Here is a 24,253-nt window from a genome sequence, read left to right on the forward strand (position 1 = left end):
TTCATTTGACTTTGTAAAGATAAAAGATGTTAATCCACATAATAATAGTATTATTTATATAAAAAAGAGATTTTATAAATATTCAAAAAATATGTAATATTTTAAATTTTTAAAGAGCACAAATAAAATTAACTTGTATTAAACTTGAATGAGGGTAGTATTATCAAATTCCACTGGATCCCATACATTTATCACTAAGGGAGAGTTTCGTTGAGCGTAGAACAAATCGAAAAATTATTTTCAGATATGAAAAATACTTTCCTACTTATTTAGTTCATCGTAAAATAATTTTTCCATAAAAATATTTTTATAAATTTGAAAAAAATTAAAATTTATATATTATTTTTCAGTGAAAATAAAAATAAAAATAAAAACTCAAACTGCGTAAAATTTTTTTCATTCATTTTGTTTCACTAAATCAAACAAATATTAATTTTTTTCTAACTAAATAAATATTGATGAAAATTTATTTATTTTTTTCTACAAACTAAACGCTATAAAATATTAAAAAATTTTATAAAAAATTATTTTTTACGATTTTATATTGAACCGAACGACCCTAACCAAATTTAATGGATTTTCTTTAATATCTCTTATTATCACGAATCTTATCATAATAATATTTATTACTTTTAATAATAAATACGAGATAACACAGGGAGATAACGATCTCGACCATCAGATGCATATAAACGCACCAGGCATGTCCCATCACGCCTCAATCAACGGCCGAGATAGGGACACGTCACCCGTACCCTCAGCAACATCGAAGTTAAAAAAAGAAAAGGGTGTAAACTAAATATAAAATAGGCTTAATTTTATTAATATATACTGCATAGTTGAATTGCTAAATTTGTAATTACGAAATATAGAAATTAAACAGGTGATAGCGACATACTTGCCATTCAAAATAAATCTAAATAATAAAAATTAAGAAGGAAACTAAATAGAGAATAGCATAATATAATATAATTAATCCTAAGTGGCTTTTATATATATATATATATATATATATATAGGGAAAACTTCAAAAACCTCTTGTAGTTTCGTGCTTTCTCACTTTAGTACCCTCTGGTTTAAAGTATATCAATTTGCCCCCATGCAGTTTCGTTTTTATCTTTTCGATAACTTTTTCGTTAATATTTTATTAAATTATATACAAAAAACTTCAGATATTTATCTAGATTTATCGAATATTCACTTTAGTACTTTTTAATTTTAACTTTGTCACTGATTTAAGAAAAAAAATAATAAAATTGGTAATAAAAAGAGAAAAACTAAATTGATATATTTTAAACCACATGACACTAAAGTGATAAACAGTGAAACCACACGAGGGTTTGAAGTTTTCTCATATATATATTATTATATAAAAAAAAAAAAAATCTAACATTCAAAAGATAATCTAAAATAAAAAATATAGATAATAATATATTATCAGAGTGAGTCAGAGAGAGGAACAAAAAAAAAAAAGAAAAGAAAAAGCAGGCCGTTTCCGAAGATATCTCATTAAATGGGCTGACCACAAGCTATATACAATTTTGAGTTCCGGTTAGGACCGTTAAAGGTATATATATATATATATATATATATATACACTATCGGTAGCACCGAGGGCTCCGTGCTACCAAATTGTGTTCGATGATGCGGCTTCCAAATTGACGATCGGCTCCGTTAGACTTGATCTACACTATTAAAAGTATTTAGAAACTAAATTTCATAATTTTTCGATATTATTTACCTAACAAATAAGTTGTCTAAAATTGAACGGCTGAAAATAAAAATCTCATAAAAAATAATGATAAAAGATTTAAATTCAAGATCAGATATACTGATCTTACTCTAAATAATGAAAAGAATTTTCTATAAAATTTTCATCGAATTTGGNTATATATATATATATATATAGAGTGGAGCTAGAATACTTTTAGAAAGGATGTGCGGATAGGATGATAGTGGTCCCCGGTTAAATTGATAGTGGTCCCCTAGGGTTGAGTGGATAATTGGTTTAATAGTATAATCTAACGGGTGGAAATGATCAAAGGGTGGATCTAACGGTAGAAAACTCAATAGTACCGAGGGCTTGATACTATCGATATTATAGTAGCCGGACTCTATCTATATATATATATATATATATATATATATATATAGATATATATATATATATATTCGATTCTTGGTTATTTGCATCTTCTTTCTCCCTCCCAACTGCTCACCCCTCTCCCGCCATTACACCTTGCTGTTCTCAGTCTTCTCTGACCCAACTGCTAATCCCTCACCCGCCATTACACCCTGCTCCAAGAACTAATCTTTCTTTCACCCCCCCCAAAATCGCTCGATCAAAAAAGTTTTTGCCCTAACTTCTCACCCCACCCATGCGGCCCTGCCACCTACCCCAGCCCCCACCTATTCCCGTCCTCCTCTTCCCTTCCGGCGGCTCGCCAAATGCCATCGGAAGCCCCCGCGGGGCCATTCTCTATACTAGAGAATCTGGAATTGCTGAAGTAAGAGGGTATGTGAATTCCGACTATGCTGGAGATTTAGACAGGAGTAGATCCATTACAGGTTACACTTTTTTGCTGAATAGCGGACCTATTAGTTGGAAGTCCACATTGCAGCGCACTGTAACCTTTTCAACTACAGAGGCGGAATATATGGCAGCAATTGAAGCAGCCAAGGAAGCAGTCTGGCTCCAAGGCTTGGTAGGTGAATTCGGAATCATACAAGATAAGGTAAACATATTTTGTGATAGTTAAAGTGCTATTTGTCTTGCTAAAAATCAGGTGTACCATGCAAGGACTAAGCATATAGATATAAGGTATCACAAATTAAGAGAGTTCACAAATGAAGATGATGGAGAAATTCAACTTATAAAGATGTCTACAAAGGACAATATAGCTGATATCATGACGAAGCCGGTAACAACTGAAAAGTTTAGGCATTGACTAAACTTGGCAAATTTGCAGGATTGCTGATGATTGGAAGCTCTAGGGAGAGAGAGCATTAAGATAAGAGAGACTGAATGAAGAACAAAAGAAGCTAAGGTGGAGATTGTTGGTTATATGTCTTCTTTTGTATAGGGCATAAAATTATTTGTTTGGCCCATAAGATTTTTTGGACTAATATGCAAAAGAGACATGAATATGAAAGTTGGTTCATGGCGCACCGGGTCTACCGAACTATTTAAAGTATGAATAAAGGGTTTTCATTGGACAGAGAAGTAATATGCTGCGTTTCATGCATGCATGCATAAAACACATGTTGCCATGAATGTCAAAAAGCCTATATATAGGGCTTTCATGTGTTTCATGCATGCATGTCAAAAAGCCTATATGTAGGCTAATTATGACAAGTTGACAATTGAAGATGCAAACTTCAATTGTGCAACTGCATCCATGGCTATAAAAAGCCTCCATCTCCACATATAAATGAACAAGATGAAGCACAAGCAACGGGTGAATTAAGTGAGGTATTAGGAGAAGGGTGGAAACTTAATTAGTAGTTTGTTGAGTTTCTCTTATTTGTTGTAAGAAGAGAAGGGTGGTAGTAACCATAAGGCTCTTGTATTAGATTGAGAGAAACATAAAGGTGTGGGCTTGTAAATTTTCTTTTTTTCATATAAAGGATACATCTCTCCGCTCTCTCCGTAGAGGTAGGCCACTTACCGAACCACGTAAATCGCTGTTTTTTTTTTCTGTGTATTTCTTTTTATTATTTTTTCCTGTTTCTTTGTTCGTATATTTTTGTTGATAGCACATACAGGATGATCCTAAGTCCCAACACCCTCCTCCATTTCCGCAAGAACTTCATCAACGTTTCCATATCGAAATGGTTGGCGGCCCCCGCCACTAACCCAGGGACCACCGTGACGTCGCCGTGTTTCGTCATTGATGATATACCTCATGGTGGCGAGTAAAGCAATGGTGCATGTATGGTAAATTGAACGTAGCTGGAGAAAAGATTGAGCGTCTTTGAAGAACAAACATAGCTGGCCAGCTATGTTTGTTCTTCAAAGACGCTCAATCTTTTCTCCAGCTACGTTCAATATACCATACATGCACCATTGCTTACCTCGCCACCATGAGGTATTGCATCAATGACGAACACGGCGACGTCACGGGTGGTCCCTGGGTTAGTGTCGGGGGCCGCCAACCATTTCGATATGGAAACGTTGATGAAGTTCTTGCGGAAATGGAGGAGGGTGTTGGGACTTAGGATCATCCTGTATGTGCTATCAACAAAAATATACGAACAAAGAAACAGGAAAAAATAATAAAAAGAAATACACAGAAAAAAAAACAGCGATTTACGTGGTTCGGCAAGTGGCCTACCTCCACGGGGAGAGCGAGAGAGATGTATCCTTTATATGAAAAAAAGAAAATTTACAAGCCCACACCTTTATGTTTCTCTCAATCTAATATAAGAGCCTTATGGTTACTACCACCCTTCTCTTCTTATAACAAATAAGAGAAACTCAACAAGCTACTAATTAAGTTTCCAGCCTTCTCCTAATACCTCACTTAATTCACTCGTTGCTTGTGTTTCATCTTGTTCATTTATCTGTGGAGATGGAGGCTTTTTATAGCCATGGATGCAGTTGCACAATTGAAGTTTTCATCTTCAATTGTCAACTTGTCATAATTAGCCTATATATAGACTTTTTGACATTCATGGCAACATGTGTTTTATGCATGCATGCATGAAACGCAGCATATTACTTCTCTGTCCAATGAAAATCCTTTATTCATACTTTAAATAGTTCGGCAGACCCGGTGCGCCATGAACCAACTTTCATATCCATGTCTCTTTTGCATATTAGTCCAAAAAACCTTATGGGCCAAACAAATAATTTTATGCCCTATACAAAAGAAGACATATAACCAACAATCTCCACCTTGGCTTCTTTTGTTCTTCATTCAGTCTCTCTCATCTTAATGCTCTCTCTCCCTAGAGCTTCCAGTCATCAGCAATCCTGCAAATTTGCCAAGTTTAGGCAATGCCTAAACTTTTCAGTTGTTACCGGCTTCATCATGATATCAGCTATATTGTCCTTTGTAGACATCTTTATAAGTTGAATTTCTCCATCATCTTCATTTGTGAACTCTTAATTTGTGATACCTTATATCTATATGCTTAGTCCTTGCATGGTACACCTGATTTTTAGCAAGACAAATAGCACTTTAACTATCACAAAATATGTTTACCTTATCTTGTATGATTCCGAATTCACCTACCAAGCCTTGGAGCCAGACTGCTTCCTTGGCTGCTTAAATTGCTGCCATATATTCCGCCTCTGTAGTTGACAAGGCTATAGTGCACTGCAATGTGGACTTCCAACTAATAGGTCCGCCACTTTGCAAAAAAGTGTAACCTGTAATGAATCTACTCCTGTCTAAATCTCCAGCATAGTCGGAATCCACATACCCTCTTACTTCAGCAATTCCAGATTCTCTAGTATAGAGAATGGCCCCGTGGGGGCTTCCGATGGCGTTTGGCTAGCCGCCGGAAGGGAAGAGGGGGAGGGGAATAGGTGGGGGCTAGGGTAGGTGGCAGGGCCGCAGGGGTGGGGTGAGAAGTTAAGGCAAAAACTTTTTTGATCGAGCGATTTTGGGGGGGGTGAAAGAAAGATTAGTTCTTGGAGCAGGGTGTANGCGAACGTTGCGGTTTTTTAGGTGATCCGCGAGTCTGCGACCGCGAGCCACGAACCGTTTTTTCGGCCGAATTATTTTCGAATAATTATTTTCACCAAAAAATATACGTTTTTTTTTCAAATATTTTTTAAAAATACGAATACTGCTGTTTTATTCATTTTTTAAAAATTCACGAATAATTTGTAAATTATTAATAAATTAACTAACATATATATATAGGTATATTGTATGTTAAAAAATAAAATATATATAGGTATATTGTATAAGTAGTAAAATAAAAAAAGTAAATAAAGCGACTAAAATTTTAAAATACACATATACTCTTTATCTATAAGTCTTATTGTTGTCTTGTGGTGTATCCACATTGGCGGTTTTTAATTCAACCCGATCCATATAGGACGTGCATTGAAATTTATTCTAATAAGTTAAGAATAAGACTAAATTATATATTTTTATTAATTAAAAAACTTATCTTTCAGTGAATATTTATTATGAATATTTTAATCCTAATCCTTATCCTAATATCTTTGTAAGATTCAAGATATTTAGGAGATTCCGCTATTCTATAAATACACCCTCTTTTCTCTCTCGTAAAAAGAATTCTTTTCTCTTCTTTCTCTCTTTTCTCTCCCGTAAAAAGAATCTTCTCTCTTTTTTCTAGAATTTTCATCTATGTTCCCGGTTGCATCCGTAAGCATCTAGACCAATACGATCCAAGCAAGATAGTAAAACAAGCAATCCGATCCGATCAACCGATTCCGGTTCTGATCCGATTTCGGTTCCTGAATACGTTGGGCCATCCAGTTTGTAAGTTTCTACCGCCCTAATATTTCAAACTGTTTTAAAATACACAATACTCTTTATTTATAAGTCTTATTGGAACTGATCCCTCAACTTCATTTTTTTTTTTTTTTTACTATGGAATACTATGGGATATTTCACCCGGTCCAGATCTGGATCCAGATTTGAAAGCTGTTCGGCACTCTATCCATTAGAAAGTTGGGTTATGTTTGGCCCAAATCGGTTATCAGTATAAAGTATCGAGATACATACTCGAAATTTTTATAGGTATTTTTTTTATTCGTATGCTATTTATTTTTTATGTCGAATCCGATTTGGATCTGAGTAGGATCCGAATTAGATATGAGATATTAGATATTTTGAACATTTTTACCAATGATCGAAATTTGTTAGAATAATCTTGTACTAAAAGCGCCTGATTAATAAATCAATAAAGGAGTCTCCAAATCCTCATGAACTCTGGTATTCTTGCAAGTAATCGTCTCAACTTTTAGCTGCCACAATCAATTAATTAATGTACTACTTCGTCAAAGGAATGCTTTGCCCTATCATCTGGAATCACGTATGTGGAACTATTTATTACCTCTGGAATGGGACTAGCAAAACCTTATAGAAGCAAACAATGAACGGCATCAACAAGATCCATATTAGCATCTTCTTTACTTCTACTAGAAGAATGGAAATAATAAGCAATCTTTACTTGTTCTACTAGTAGAAATGTGTTTGAAAACTGCATAAATGTGTTCAGATTTTATCGTATTTTTAAAGACTATAAACAAACAAATTAATTTAATTTAATTAAGTACGAATTCTAAACAAATTCTATAATGCAGTAAGTAAATAACATTTTGTATTTTCATATAAAATTTAAATTTCATTTAAAATTTTAAAATTTTAAAATTTAAAATTTAAAATTTTGAATTTTGTATTTTGAAATTTAAATTCTTAATTTGCTATTTTCAATTTAAATTTTGGATTTTAAAATTTAAAAGTTTAAATTTTAAATTTAAAAATGTAAATAAAAAAATTAAAAACTTAAATTCAAACATAATATAAGAGGTAATATCATTATTTTCTATTTATAACTATCCATTATTCCTTTTATTCTATCTTATTTATTCAAACGCTATTTTTCTTTTATCCAGAAATAATCTATTTTTTATCCAAATACAATGTACCAGAATTTATACCATTTATATCTATTTCTGAAATAAGCCGTTCTTACTTGTATCCGAATCAAACAAAATCTTGATAACCTTTTAAAAAAGAGTTCCCTCGTTTTCTCGTTAGGAATGTTAGGATTCATCTATAGCGAGACTTATCTAAAATATTTTTAATATATATGAAATAAAAAATAAATCTAATAAATGAATTCTAATCTGTTTAGAATTTTGTATATATGTGAAATTTATTTAAAATAGCATTAAGATTAAAGTGCCTATAAATATATGAGGTATTAACCACTTATAATAAGTAAGAAAATTAGTAGTCTTTCCACAATTCTCACTATTAGAAACTATGCGGCAAAAAATCTAATTTTTTTATCCTACAGGCAACAACAACAAAAAAAAAAAAAAAAAAAAAAAAAAAAAAAAAAAAAAAAAAAAAAAAAAAAAAAAAAAAAAAAAAAAAAAAAAAGCGCGCTTGCGACAGGAAGACGGACAAGTCGAACGCCGACGTCGGACCGGCCGACTGTCATGCGATACTGATCGGACAAATCTGCCGGTTCGCACCCGTGATGTCGTGCATCATCGCCCGGGCCGTGGATGTCGGTCCTGCTTGCTCGTGCCCCGCAACCCTCGCATTCGTGGTTCTCTACTTGAGGTACTGCATCTACGCTCCCCTATTCTATCTTTCACTAGTGAAGCATCGCGTCGACGGAGACGGAGACGGAGACGGAGACGACGACAGAAAGACCATGACGATGCTGGCGCCGGAGCTGGCAGAGGGGAGCCCGTTTCGGGACATGAGCGCCGGTGACCTCCTGGAGGAGATCCGCAAGGGGCACGGGTTGCTGCTGGACGGATTGTTGGAGAGGAACAGCGAGCTGGAGGAGGAGCTGAAAGCCCGCGAGAAACGTAAGAGGTTTAAGAGGATCGGGCTGTACGTCGCGCTTGCGGTCATCAACTTGACGTTAATAGTAGCCGCGATTGCCATAGCCGCGAAGGCAGCCATCACGGCGGCTTTTGTACCCCCGAAGGAAGCCATCACGGTGCTGATAGTCTCCATCGCGGCGGTAAATCTGCTGGCCGTCTTCGCCGTCTTTGCGTTTTCCTCGTTGCTCGGCGTGACAGACGATGAGCGCGATTGCCTGTTGAAGGACGAGAAGGCGGCCGTCAAGGTGATGATCGAAGGCAGCAACCTTGCACGGCTGCTGCGGCCCCTGGAGCAGATAAGAACGCATCTTTTGAACCTCAACATAGAGCGCTCTGCATTGCGCACCGCCTTGGCAAATGAGCATCAGGTTGATCAGGGCGGCGGCGTCGGCCAGACGGCAGCGGTCGTTCATCTCCTACGGGAGGAGGAGAAGAAGTGGAGGAAGAAGGAGGAGATCCAGAAGTGCATGAAGCGCATCCGCAAGACGGTGAACCGCCTTCAATGCGAGGTGGAAAAGGAGGCTGCCGACTTCGCGAACATTATTTCCAAGTGACAGCTCTTACAGCTAGCTAGCTTGCTATTGTTACTTTTGCATTTGCATTCATTATTCTTTAAGCTGCGTTTGGTTCGGGTATAAGTAAGAACTGCTAGTTCTAGGGATAGATACAAGTTCAGGTATAAGCAGGAACTAGACTAATTTTGCGTTTGGATGAAAATTGGATTATTCCTAGGAATAAGGTAAATAGTGTTTGGATGATTAGATTGGAACAAAAGGAATAAGCGTTATAATTTGAAATTAAAATTATATTATGTAATTAATTAACATAAAAATATTACTTAAAAATAAATAAAAATTAATTATTAATAATTAATTATAAATAATAATTAATAATAATAATTAATTATAAATAATAAATTATTAATAACGATTATCTAATTAATAATAATAATTATTATTATTAATTATTAATAAATAATAATAATTATTAATTATTCTTATTAATTAATTATAAATAATAAATTATTAATAATATTGATTATCTAATTATTAATAATAATTAATATTAATATTTATTAATAAATAATAATAATAATTATTAATAATTAATTATAAATAATAAATTAATAATAACATCGATTATCTAATTATTAAGAATAATAATTATTAATTAATTATTAATAAATAATAATATTAATTATTAATTATTAATTATAAATAATATATTAATAATAATATCGATTATCATTAAGAATAATATTTATTAATAATTATTAATAATTATTAATAAAAAATTAATAAATATTATTAATTATTAATAATTAATTATAAATAATAAATTATTTAATTATTTAATTATTAAAATAATAAATAATAATTTAAATATATTAATTAGATTAATTAATAATTTACTGCGATTAAAATTAAATTTAGATTTTAATTAATCTTGTTCTCATCAAGGAACAAGCTTGTTCCAGGAAACGGGTGGAACAGCAGTTCCAGCCTTATACCAGTTAGTTCTAGATTCCCGGAAACTACTATTTCCGGGAGCCAAACATAACGTTTGGAAACAAAGGGAGAAACAAGGGCTTATTCCCCCCTTGTTCCCCAACCAAACGCTACCTTAGGGTTTGCTTGCTGTAAGGTAATTTGACTTTTGAGTGCCATGTTAGATTTTTTTTTTTTTCATATTTTTTGTTCCATGATTTTCAGTGTCTAGCTAGTTCTTTTCCACCACCGTGTCCTAAAAATAGAACTTCCATTAGGGTTTGCTGTAGGGTAATTTGACTTTTGAGTGCCATGTTAGATTTTTTTTTTTTTTCATATTTTTTGTTCTATGGTTTTCGGTGTCTACCACCACCGTGTCCTAAAAATAGAACTTGTGAATACATATATATATACTAGTGAAGCAGGCCGCGCTTTGCGGATAGATACCACAAAATAATAAAATTTTATATTTCAATATAAAATTGTAATATTTATTATAATATAAATTTAATTTTTTCAGACAAATAATAAATAAAAATAAAATTAAATATGTGAAAACATATAATCATATTTGGTTGGACGTAAAACCAAACAAAATAATTATTTTTAGAAAAAATATTTAAATTGAAATTAAAATTTTGAAGTGCTACATAATTGTCAAATAAAAAAAATAATCGAACCAAAAAAAATAGTTCCCAAATAAAAAAATTCTCTAATCATAAAATTTTTAGAGTAAAAATTTTATTTTGTTTAGGATGAAATAGCTCTCAAATACTTTATTGAAAAAATTAAAAAAAAAGTTAAAATTATTATTATTATTATTATTTCACATTAAAATATAATGCATTTCTAACTTCAGAAACTATAAGTCAACTTCAAAGTGGATCTGTTGTGCGAAGAGTGCGTTATGAACCGTGGCCGCCTGCCTGCTTTGGTTGGTGGGGGCGGCACCTCCGTTGTGGGTAAACGGGAAACCCGACTCTACGAACCCGAGGAAAAGCTGCACAGCTTCCGTAGGAGAGTTAAGACCGGAGCTAAGCTGATAACATATTTTACACTTAATATATTATTATGACTAAAATTAAAATTAGAAATATTTATTTACTCTACTCTTCTCTTTCTTCGAAGAAAGAGAAGGATAATTAATAAGAAGAGATTAAGCCTAATTAATCTAGAACTCAAACGCCGCGCATGTTCGCCGCTGACGCCACCCCCAAAGTAAAGATCCTTTTTTAACATTGGAATCACAATTGGGAAAAAAAGAAAAAAAAAAAGAAAACAAAAAATCAACCAAACAACACACTTTAGCAGAGTTATTCAATAAAAATATTTAATCTCATAAAACATAAAATAACAAATATTTAAAGAAGGGAAAAAAAGAAAAAGAAAAAGAAAACAAAAAATCAACCAAACAACACACTTTAGAAGAGTTATTCAATAAAAATATTTAATCTCATAAAACATAATATAACAAATACTACTTCATCATCAGTGCCAAAAATTAAATGCAAGTCCAAAGGATTAGCAAGTATTATTTCTTACAAACCTCATCAACACAATAGTTTAGATATTTTTACAGAGCTTCAGAACAAAAGTAACCTAAATCTAACAAATATTTTACCTTTTGTTCCCCTAAATGGAGCTCATAGAAGCTAATACAACTAAAGATTCCTTTTTTACATTGAAATCACAATTGGGGAAAAAAGAAAGAAAAGAAAAATCAACCGAACAATACACTTTAGCAGAGTTATTCAACAAAAATATTTAAAGGGCACTTCACAAATCGTCAAAAAATTTAAAAAAAAATTCAAAACCCATGAAAGAGGAGATAAAACACAACAGATCTACAGCATAAAGTTGAGATCTTTAGCTAGCAACATCAAAAAGATCAGAACTTCCACACATATCAAGAGATTTGTAATGGCAAAACCCTAAAATTTGCCTTAAAATTGCATGATTCGAAATTGGTAACCTGGAAAAGGGGAAAAATACTCTTAAAAAAGGAGCTTTCTTTTTGCAGAAACAAAATTTAATCTGTAGATAAGGAGCAATTAAAGGGTGAGAGAGAGAGAGAAGGAGAGGGGAAAAATATATACCTAAAATGAAAATTTTATCTAAGAAGCTCAAAATACCTACCCTAAAATGGAGAGAGAGAGATATATAAAAGAGGGTCGAAATTAACCGCCGACGCCGCCCAAGCCGCTGCCACCGCCGGCACCGCCCAAGCCACTATCACCATTGTACGCAAGAAGTTAGAAAAAAAAAGGGCAAAAGTGAGAAGAAGAAGAAGAAGAAGAAGAAGAAGAGGAAGTTACAGAGAATAAGAAAAAGAGAAGGAGAAGACTAAAAAAAGAAGAAGAAAAAGAAGAAATTCACCTACTCTTCACTGTCCTCCCTCTCTCTCTCTATCTCTCTCAAAGGAACTGTTTCTGGATGTGATTCTCCACCATCTCTCCACCATAACCCTGAAATAATCTAATCAGAAAGAGGAAGAACCTATTAAACGATAGAGAATTATTTTTTTAAAAAAAAATGGTTCATCATTGCTGACTACTGTAATTAATCCTAATTATTTAATCAATAGCCAGCTAACACCACATATATTAATAATAATAATAATAATAATAGTAGTAGTTAATTATTTAATTAAAAAAAAAGAACGGGGTTAAAAGAAATTAGTGGGGGCTGGGTGAACGTACCAGGAAGGAGAGGAAGGAGGAGTAGAGGACGATGCGGTATCGGCCAAGCCAGAAGTCGGCGACGACTACGCCAACGGGCGCGAGCGTGGACGCGGCGCCCGACCACGCGTTCTCGTTGGCCGCGCCCGCCGCCGTCGACTCCCGCAGCGGGCGCCCGACCGCGCGTTCTCGCTGGCCGCGCCCGCCGCCGTCGACTCCCGCAGCGGACGCCCGACCACGCGTTCTCGTTGGCCCCGCCCACCGCCGTCGACTCTCGCAGCGGGCCCGTCAGGTAGCTTATCAGGGAGAGATGGGGGGCTAAGACAGAGAGGAGAGGAGAGAGAGAGAGGAGAGGAGAGAGAGAGAGAGTGAGAGGAGGAGAGAGAGAAAGATGGTAGGGAAAGGAGGAGAGAGAGAAAGAGGGGGCCAGCTATATGAGAGAAAAGAGAGAGGGGCCCACCTTAAGAGAGGAAGAGAGAGATAGGAGGGGAGAGAGAGAGAGAGGAAGAGATAGAAATAGATTAGGAGGGAAGAGAGAGAATGCCAGCTGGAGGTGAGGTGAGGAGAGAGAGGCTCGGGTATGAGGCTGGAGGAAGAGAGAGAAGGGGGTAGGAGAATAGGGAAGAGAAAGGGCCAGCCGTAGAGGTGGGGCGAGAGGACTCGTCGCCACGTGGAATAGAGAATAGAGAGGCATGCCACATGGGATTTATAGAAAGTGTCAAATAGTATAGTTATAGTTAATATATATATATATATAGAGAGAGAGAGAGAGAGAGAGAGAGTTAGGTTTCTATATTTTTAAAAATACGGAGGCCTCCGTGCTTGTAAGTTGTGTTTAATGATGGGACGTCCGATTCGGCGATCGGTTCCGTTGAACATGATTTACGCTATTGAAACTATCTAGAAACCAAATTTCATAATTTTTTGACTTCATTTGCCTAGTGAACGAGTAGCCTCAAAATGAACGGCTGAAGATAAAAATCTCATAAAAAGTAGTGATAAATGACTCAAATTTCAAATCGGAAGTATTGTTCTTACTGTTGATGTTAAGTAGAATTTTTTTTTAAAGTTTCATGTAATTTGAATATTTCTACACCGTTGAACTTAAAACCGTGCCACATCGGCCGTTAAAATAGTCATTTTTGAGACCCTATGATCGCTTGGTAAATGATGTCAAAAAATTATAAAATTTAGTTTCTAAATAGTTCCAATAGCATAGATTATGCCTAACGGAGCCGATCGTCGAATCGGGTGTCCTATCATCGAAAACAACTTACAAGTNTGATCACCTCGCAGATAACACTGAAAGCTTATGGAGAATCTGACGTATCTTGGGATTAGTAAGTTGTGAATAAAATAAAAAAAAAATTCTGCGAACCGAGCTACGTGAATTAATTCAAGTTGAAATTAAGGAATATAAAAGGGTTTGCTATCCTTTTGTTAATATTTATTGCTACGGCGTTGATTGTAGTACCATTAAGAAAATGGCAAAAAAGTCCACGCATACATACACACTTTCCACTTTTTTTCTCTCTATTTCTTTTTTTATTTTTTTTATTTTTGTTTCTTTTTGGGTGACATGCTCACTGTTGAAAAAAAAAAAAGAAAAAGAAAAGAAAGGAGAATTAGTCGAATAAAAACTACCCAATATAATTCTAAACTTGGACTTACACATTATGCTAAGGGGGTGTTTGGTTTTCTATAAAACCAGCTGAAAAAAATTTTGGCTGAAAATTTTTTTCCAGACGTTTGGTTTGGTGTAAAAGGAAAAATTATTTTACGAATGTGAAGAAAATCTCGGCTTTTCGTTTTCCGCCTCATTTCTGCGGAAAACGAAAACTTGGAAAAGAAATGGCGGCTCATGCACAGTAAAAGCATCGCGGTCCACGAGCTTAGGGTGAAAGCTCGTGGACCGCGTGAGTGGTCCATGCTGGACCACACACCCAACTCTCTCTCTCTCTCTCTCTCTCTCTCTCGTTTGTGTGTTTAAAAGAGAGAGAGGGGATAAAGAATTATTTTATATATTGAGTCTGGCTGGGGTGCTTCAATAGCACCAAGCATTTGGCGCTACCAAACTTTCTACCGTTAGATTTGCTCTTTCATCATTTCCATTCGTTAGATTATACTATTCAACTAACCACTCACTCAACCCTAGGAGGCCCACATCATCCTAACCACCCATTATATATATATAAAACTCTTTGATTATTTTTATCCGTTAGATTTAACACTTTGATTATTTTTATCTGTTAGATTATACTATTCAACCAACCACTCACTCAACCCTAGGAGGCCCACATCATCCTAACCACCCATTTCTCAATCCAAGGGCTAAAAAATCAATAGCACTAATAGCTTGGTGCTGTTGATAGTATTCCAGTCTAATTCTATATATATATATATATATAAAGAGAGAGAGAGAGAGAGAGAGAGAGAGAGAGAGAGAGAGAGAGAAGGACGGCTGTGCTTTTAGAAGCATGAAGGCTGAGCCGTTTTCGATGATGAAATTTTTGAATCGACGATCGGCTCGGTTAGACTTGAACTAGCGAATTTGAAGTTTCGAAAAAATAATTTTCGCAATTTTTCGATCTCATTACCTAGCACTAAAATTTTTGATGAAAGATATTAATCATGTTGTAGACAGCATAAAGAATTTTGTATCAAAAGCAACAAAATTAGCAATGGAAGTCGACTATACATAGGTCTCGAGCTACTAAAAGGAGAAATTGGATCAAAATTTACAGGTCATGATAATAGTACAAATCCTGGATTCGAAATGAGTAGGAAAAATTAATATAAACTCTATTGCTAGATGATACAGGAAATAAGAGTTATCAAGTCATCAGAATAACCGGATCGTTTCGAGGAGACAACTCACTATGCTCTCTTTCGCAAAACCGTCTTCCTAGGCTCCTTTTTACCAGGGACGGTATTTGAACCTAAGGGAGCCATTCCTACGGCCACTTGGTACAAGTCCTTAAATCTGTAGAAGCAAATATCAAAGTAAACCCTCCGCACACAAGTCAGGTCAAAAAAGTTTAAAGAAAAAGAGAAAAAAGAGAAGCAACGGAAATAACAAGTATATCCAATATTGACTAACCTCGGCATACTGAGGAACAGAAGGATAACAGAAAACTGGTGCAGGAGTCAATTCCTGCAAATTTCAAGGAGAATTTTGTAACTGTACAAAGAAATGCCAATTCAAAAGAAAATCCTTATCTAGTTTGATGATGTTCTTTGTCATTGGCTACATACCATACCAAACAAATCCTCAGACAGAAAAAAAAAAAAATTCTTACATTTATTCATTATTTGTTTTCTTTTCTCCGAAAAATACAGTTACCCAATGACACATTGACTGCTGATGAACAGTTAGTGAACATTTATTTTCTTGACAGAAGAAGGAAATTATTAGAAAGGAAATCTAAGGACTCAAGATCAGCATACAGATTAGCTTAAGTCGACATGCAACTTCATAGGGAAAATACAAATAGAAAATGGAAATTACCTGCTTGTGATGGTGTTCCCGAGTTTTATACTTCAGAGGGCCTACATGAATTCCTGCTTTTCCAAGTCGACTTCGACTATCTCCGATTCAAAAATGTGAGTATTTGATGGAGGTCGGGATTGACCTTGGGCAAATCATGTACTTCGAAGTAGGATGACAGTGGCAAAGGAATGACCGACTGTATCTTAGATGGGTCATTGGATGATCGGATTTCAACGGATAAATGTGGCCGCAATACATCAAGGTCGCTTCCTTCAACATGGCCACTTAAAATGGTAATTTCCGGTTGCTCAAACACAACGAAGTCCACACCTTTGATATCTTCAGAACCAACCTGACAATGAGAACAGAAATTCTTAGGTTTGAAACTTCTATGGAAAAAAAGAACGTAAAATTTGGTAAATATGGGGGGAAAGAAAAAAGGTGGCAAAGTATAAGCAGCTCAAGCATACAAGATTTCTAAACAATGAAGCGGAGAGAAATTAATGCATGCTTGCTGAACAACAATTAGTGATGTAAATGACCACAAATAACCAATCATGGTGAGAGAGCATCGTACCACATAAAAGAGCAAATAAGTTGATTGAAGGTAAGTTCTAGTTGTTAACTCTCCAAACATTATGTTCAAATATCCTCTCACGGAGTACGGCATGCAATGATATGATTTCTTCTATTTTCCAATGCAATTAATCCTGCTCATCAATTCAATCAATGACATTTATCGAACAGTTCCTAGTCGCAAACGTTTTGTTCATAATTAAAACAATTAAATCCAAATAATACAGTTGCCAGTTTGATGCTATGCCTATTTAAAACAAAATAATTGGCAGACGGTGTTTTCCAGCCTAGGAGAATATCCACTCATACAAACCCACAAAAATCTGAGTGGCTGAATCCACAATCTAAGAAAATACTGTACTAACTTTTTGTGTTGTTAGATAAGATGCAAGCTGTAGTGGCGTTGGATGATTAGGGAAGCAAGTTACATTGACAGCAACATATTCTGGAGAAGCACGTTCAATGGCCACAGCTCCAAGGTTTTCCTTAGCCACAGCTCTAATTAAATAAGTTGTATCAGGGAGAAGTCCTCTAAGACAAAAGTTTCCTAAATTATCAGTTGTTGCCTCCTCATAAAATCCTTTGGTTTCTGACCGTGCTTCAACAAATACACCTTCCTTTGGTACACCAGAATGTAATGTCACAGAGCCCATGGCACTGTCCAAAAACAAAATAAATGATGTAATTTAGTTTCATGTATGTTCATATTTGCATGATAAAAGTTGTAAACCACTATAAACTTGTAAGCAACGCGAGTTGCTCGAAAATCAACAACTCTAGACTCTCCAGATTCTAAATCTATTGCAACCGCTGCCGGGGAAAAGGAATACTCCTATGGAAGGAAAGTAGAGAGGTTCATCAAACACAGTACCACATAAAATAGAACTTAATGACACTGGCCAATTTAGGCAAGCAAGATATAAAGAAAATGATTCACTTTTTAAATAATTTACATACTTCTATTTGTCATATCTGCAATGCAAATCTACTTATAAATTACAAAGGAAGCTCCTGACATCTGCATGTCTAAAGAATTTTCAGAACGAACAAAGTTGCTTGAAAAAGTATATTTAGGCAAGCAGAATTGGAACCTAAAAGAAAGGGCTAATTGAGCGGTTAAATAAAAGCGGGGTTTTCTCATTCAGATATGCAATATCAGTCTATCAAACTTTTAGCAAACATATTTCAGGATAAAGTAGACAAGGTATAAGGACCTTTAGTAGTGGGCGGATGTTACGACATATTTAGTATCTAATGCTATATAAGGATACTATATGTTAAGACATATTTAGAGTATGATTATATGATATGAGATATCTAGTTATATTGTTACTATATTAGACATTGTTACTATATTAGACTAATCTCTTGTACTATATAACATCATCAATAGAATCATGAGGGTATGCTTTTTGCCCTTCTTTCATGATATCAGAGCAGGAACTCTAATTTGGAAATATCGATCCATAGCCACTATCCACCACAAGTCTCATATTCTTCCATAGGTGTATTTTTCTTTTAGTGTTCTATCTCCCCTTATCCTTGAATTTTTATCTCCCCGGCACTGCTACAGTACCGACGCTACAGTTTGTGCTACAGTCTGACCGCTACAATACCAGTGCTACAGTGGTTCTGCTACAGTGATTTTCAGCCTATTGGAGTTTCTTCTTATATCATTGGTACTGTTTGCTGGTGTCGCCTGGTTGATCTCAAGTACCGGGTTCAACTCTGACTCCTTTATATCTTTCCTCTGGATCTGTGATTACTTGGTCTATTTTTCGAATTTGTCTCTTTCGTGGTAGATCTTTTTTTTTTTTTCCTTTTTGGTGGTAACATGTCTTCCTCTTCAAACTTGCCAGTAAAATATCAAAACTCTCATACTACTTGAACTCACGGATTCCACATATCTGGTGTGGAAATAAATTTTTCTTAATGTTTTGGAGAGTTTTGATGTTACATCGCATGTGGACGGAACTAGTACTGTACCGCCTCAAACTATTGAAACTGATGATAAGAAAACAAGTGCAAACCCTGAATATCAAAAATGAAAAAAGGAAGACACCACTATACTCTCATGGATAAATGCCATTCTTTCTCTTAGCATATTACAGATGGTTGTTTCTAGTTCTCCTAAAACTGCATATGATGCTTAGAAAACTATTGAAGCATATTTTCTTGATAAAACTGCTTCCACGGATTTCTTTCTAAAGTCCAAATTACGAGGCATCAAGAAAGGTTCAATGAACATAAGCGATTACATGCAAAAGATTAAATCGATTGGTGATGCTCTACAAGCGATTGGTAAAACTGAGTCTGACCATAACTTGGTCATGACAGTACTTCTTGGGTTACCGGAAGAATATAGGAGTTTTGTCAGTGCCCTTAATACACATCGACATAAGCCCATGAGCGAGCTGAAATAGATGGACTGTAGTAACATACCGAAATCTCGGCAATTAAATTCGAACCTTGGTCAAACTGACCAAAGTGCGAAGTTGGTACACTTTGGAGAGGCCGAAGGCGTCAAGTAATGCAAAATACATCACTGGGGATCTTCGAGAGCTTTTGAAAATCAAAATCTGCAAACTGCAGGGTTTGTGCTCTCGAGGACCGGTTCCTGGTAGGAGAGACCGGTCCCCGAACACGTAGGCAGCAAGGTGACTGAGAAATCGGCTAAGTCCTGAAAAATCAGCTCTCGGGAACCGGTCCCTACGAGGAGAGACCGGTCCCCCAGAGACCGGTTCCATTTAGGGAGACCGGTTGCATCGCGCGCAGCCTGCGCAGTCCGTGGGAGGAGCTCTCGGGAACCGGTCCCAGGTCGGGGAGACCGGTCCCTCACTGTGAAAAATGCCCAGTCTGGGCAGTGCACTGGAGATAAAGTGCGAGGGCTTAAATGCAATTGTCACAACACGTTATATGGCCCAATCCTCTCCCCTCTTCACAGCAAACACCCCAAACACCTCTCCCTCTCATTTCCTCTCCTCTCTCTCTCTAGAGCTCACCTAGGGTTTGAAGGAGAAGAAGAAGAAGAAGCTTGGGGAAGGATTTTTGGTGGATTTGGTGGGTTTGGAATCTCTCCAACAAGAAGGATCTTGGAGAGCTTTGGACCAAAGTATGGTTTCATGAAAACCTAGGCTAGGGTTTGGATTTCTCCTAAGAAAACTTAGGTTTTGGAGCTTCTTCAATGATTAGAGCACCTCTTGAGGCTTGAGCTCCATGAAAATCTATGGAAGCCCAAGGTCCTCTCATGGTGAACTTCTTGGGTTCATCTTGGATGCCCAAGAAATGGCTTAGTTGACCTTAGATGAGCACCAAGAAGCTTGACAAGCTCTATTTTGCTTGTTTTAGAGATCAAAACCTAGGGTTTAGCAATGGGTTTGGTTAAAGCACCAAATTTGGGGCTTTTGCCCTAGGATTTTTCAGGGGCGAATTGACCCCATAGAAACCTAATTGGAGGTATCCTCGACGCGTTGGGCAACTCCGTTCAACGTTACGAAAATATTTAAGTATGGTTCATGTACAAAGGGCCTAATATGGCACTATTTTGGTAATAGGACGCAGAATCGGCTTTCGTAAAGTTCGAGAGTCGTTGTATTCTACACCTACACGACCCCTCGNAGAAAAATTTAGTAGAGATAGTATCTCCCAGTAGGTGTAGGAGACAACAACCACAGCAGTAACAAACATTTATTCAAAGTCGCAACTACTGAGCTACATTTATGCAGATTAACTGAAAAGGACTAACCTGTCGGGGTTCTTATTCCCATTTTCGTTTGTGCTTCCTTCAGGCTTGGACGGAGGGTTAAAAGGAGCGACCGGTTGTGTTTTATATGCCGCCTCTCCACCATCGTACCCCAGAAACAAAACCTCGTAGAACGGATCTTGCGTTAGGAGCACTACCGCTTGGGGTTCTATTATTGCTCTGAGAACTCGAAGCGGCAGCAACAAAATTGCTTTTGAACTGTTGCATCATCCCAGTCCTCAGCGAATTAACAGCAGTAGATCTACCTGGAGCTGGCTGAGATGTTGCATTTGACTCCTCGGGTTTATAACCGATGCCAAGGCCATAATCAACACCACGAACACCTCGCCCGCTGCCACCGCCACCACCTCCTTTTCCTCTTCCTCCACCTTTTTTACCTCCTGAGAAAATATTTTCTATGGTTAAGAACAAATATCGAAAAGCTGAGTTGACTCTATATAGCAGAAAATGAGTTATATAGCTGCATAGCTAAGGCAAAATGTAAGAAAAATATTTTGTTATCTTATAAACTATAATACGCTTCAACAGCGTACACATTCTTGAACCTTTTCTTTGATCACGTTTGGACCTGAACCTTGCATCCTACGATTTAAAAATCCAACTTAGAAGCCACCATTTCGCAAAAAATAGCTCATATAACCTTTATTTAAGTATGTGCTGATGGAAAATATTAGAGTTCATGCTACTCATTCCAATAATATTTAATTTGAAGGTAACAACAGTATATTGATCTGGAAAGAATCACAGAGATGCTACAAAGCATTCCAATATAAAAGAGAACAAGAAAGGGTTTTATGACCAAACCACAGAAGAAAGAAAGGAAAGAAGGAACATCAAAAAGGAGAATTAGTCGTGCAAGCTTTCGATGCGTATACTGTGTGCAAAATCAAGTATAACGTTGCTCCGACAAATAATACAAAAGAAAATGTAGTGCAGGCTTCTCATCCTAAGGAGAACGAAATGCAGGAAAGCACATAAAAAGACAGGACTCAATAGACCTCACCTTCATAGCCAGATCCATCAATTCGACAGAAACATCTTGACCAGCAGCAATCAAACTGTTGACCAGTTCACCAGCAAAGTGTGCCTCCTTCTGCGTAATAAGAGTGTAGGCCGTCCCATCTTTATCACCAGCACGGCCTGTTCTCCCTATACGATGGATGTGCATGTCCATGTCTTTTGCAATATCATAGTTAACAACTGACTTTATCGACTTTATGTCTAGCCCACGAGCGGCAACATCAGTTGCAACTAGAACATGGTAAATCCCCGATTTGAACTTCTGCAAGGTGTCCATTCGAGAGGCCTGGTCTTTGTCCCCATGCAGTGCTGCGACCTGGAACCCTTTCTGAACCAGCTGGCTTTCGATTTCATCTACTGTAACCTTTTTCAACGCAAAGACAAGAACATCCCCATCATCAATTAATGACGGCAACTTCTCAAGCAGCCAAGGCATCTTCTCAGAATCAGAAGGAATTACGTGGACAAGTTGGGTGATGTCTTCGTTGGCCCGTCCAACCTCACCGACAGTAACACTAATAGGATCTGTAAGAATTTCTCTAGCTAAGTGCTCGACTTTGTACGGCATGGTCGCAGAGAAAAGAAGTGTTTGTCAGTCCGGTCTGATTTGGCCAACGATAGTCGTATTTGCGGCTCGAACCCAAGGTCAAACATCCGGTCAGCTTCATCGAGCACCAGGTAAGTTGCCCTAAACATCTTCAAGGCTTTCATCTTCAGCAAGTCTATTAATCTCCCTGGAGTAGCAACAACTATTTCGCAACCTGCTTTAAGCTCTTTAAATTGGTCATGCTTTGAAACACCACCATAGACAGCGGCAACTCGTAGATTGTAAGGCTTCGCAAACTTCCGGGCTTCTAGATATATTTGATGTGCCAATTCCCTGGTGGGAGCACATATCATGCCAATTGGACCTTCTTCTTTTTCAATTTCGGGCTGGTCCATAATGTGAACAATCATAGGGAGTACAAATGCCACAGTTTTACCAGAACTTGTTTTTGCAATGCCAATAATATCTCTACCAGACAGTACTATAGGTAAAGCTTGGCACTGTATTGGTGTTGGCTTTTCATAGCCCTGCTTGGAAATAGCATTCATCAAAGCAGTAGAGAACCCACAATCTTCAAAGAGTTTGATTGGCTTTGATACATCAAAACCAGAAACACGAATTCTTAAGCTTTTCCTGTAATCTGCGACATCCTGTTCGCTCATTCCTAAAATCAACAAAGAACCACATTTAAAATGCATCCGCGATCCATTTCGACTTCCATACTGAAAATGAGGACTACATTTTACCTAAGAAATTATAACATCAAAAGTGTTGAATGTCGAACGTATTACACATCTAAGACTTACATTAACATGTAACATCGTGTATTCATGTGGACAACAAAATGCCATGTGGAAGTAGTTCCAGGTTATGTTACTACTTGCTAGTAAGTAATTAAACAGTTCGTGTGAGTTATGTACGAATTTCATACTTTCCACGACCTGTTAATGTTAAACACTTCAACCTTTTACAAGGTTAAAAAAAAATATTTCCAGAAAAAGATTTGTATGGAATCACTTGGTAATATATAATTATAATAGTGGGAAAGAATCACCAACATATTGGAAACTGCAGATTCTTAAAAATGTAATAGGCATAAGATATTTGTGACATTCTACTTACTATCTTAACAAAAAGGGGAGCAAAATCAATATAACAGCTATAACCTGAGGCAGTAACATCATAAAGAACAGAATTATTAGATGACATATTCAAGCTTTCCACCAACAATATGCATTCAATAGAGCACACAGTTATACAATGCGGAGAGCAATCTAAATGAAGTGATTAAACCTTTTCTTTTTTACCTGATATAGAGGGCTTCTCTTCATAATAAGTCCTTGTTAAACTGATCATACTCAATTGCGCCATGATCCAACGCCAGAATCGGCTCAATCTTCCTCTCATCCAACACAATCGGGTTATCGTCGGATTCGTACTCGATCATCCCCGCGTCGATGGCCTTCGCGGCCGCGTGCACCTCCTCGTCCGAATTGTACCCCGCGTGCAACGCGTCTGCAGCAAGGGCGAGGCCCACGTCCTTTTTCGCCCTCAAGAAGCTCTCCACGGGGTCGTCGTCGTCCTCGTCCTCGTACCTATCCACCTTCTCCTTCGCCGCCCCGGGCGGCGGCGGCGGCGGGGCGCGGATCTCCTCGTTGATGCCCTCCATGAACGCGTCGAGAGGATAGATCTCGTCCGCGTCGCCGCCGCTGCGGCCATCGGCGGCCGCGGCGTCGTCGCTTGCTCGTAGTCAATGTTGTCGAGGTCGTTGTCCTCGTAGTTGTCGTGGTTGCTGCCGCCACGCGAGGACGGGGGCACGTAGAGGCGCTGCGGGGCCTGCGAGCGCTCGAAGTTGTAGGTGGCGGGGCGATTGATGCTGAAGCCTTCAAATCCGAACTTCCTCTTCGACATGGTCGATGGGGATCGGAGCTCGCGGGCGTCGACGGAGAGAGAGGAAACCCTAATTAGGGTTTGGGAGGAGAAGGGGCCATCGCACGAAGACGAAGCAATCCGAGTTTAGAGAGAGAGAGAGAGAGAAAGGGAGGCGCCGCCCATTGACGGATAAAGGCCTCTGGACCCGGCCCAACTTCTGAAGTCGACAACTACTTCAAAGTCGGCAAAGGTTTAAGAGAAATAAATTG

At 37.1% G+C, this 24,253-nt stretch overlaps 1 long non-coding RNA gene and 2 pseudogenes across 2 annotated transcripts; all 3 read right to left on the reverse strand.

The window, feature by feature from the left end:
* LOC109724284 lies at nucleotides 11,507-13,138 on the reverse strand. Of its 2 annotated transcripts, none has more exons than XR_002219878.1 (3): nucleotides 12,738-13,138; nucleotides 12,415-12,503; nucleotides 11,507-12,267 (listed from the first exon to the last, which is right to left on the reverse strand). It is a non-coding gene; the product is annotated as an uncharacterized LOC109724284 (long non-coding RNA). The 2 variants fall into 2 exon arrangements; XR_002219877.1 differs by having other exon boundaries at nucleotides 12,415-12,513.
* Nucleotides 15,594-17,439, reverse strand: LOC109723791 (annotated as a pseudogene).
* LOC109723792 lies at nucleotides 20,509-24,038 on the reverse strand (annotated as a pseudogene).

The sequence above is a fragment of the Ananas comosus genome, linkage group 18, assembly GCF_001540865.1.
Source record: "Ananas comosus cultivar F153 linkage group 18, ASM154086v1, whole genome shotgun sequence".
Lineage (NCBI taxonomy): Eukaryota > Viridiplantae > Streptophyta > Magnoliopsida > Poales > Bromeliaceae > Ananas > Ananas comosus.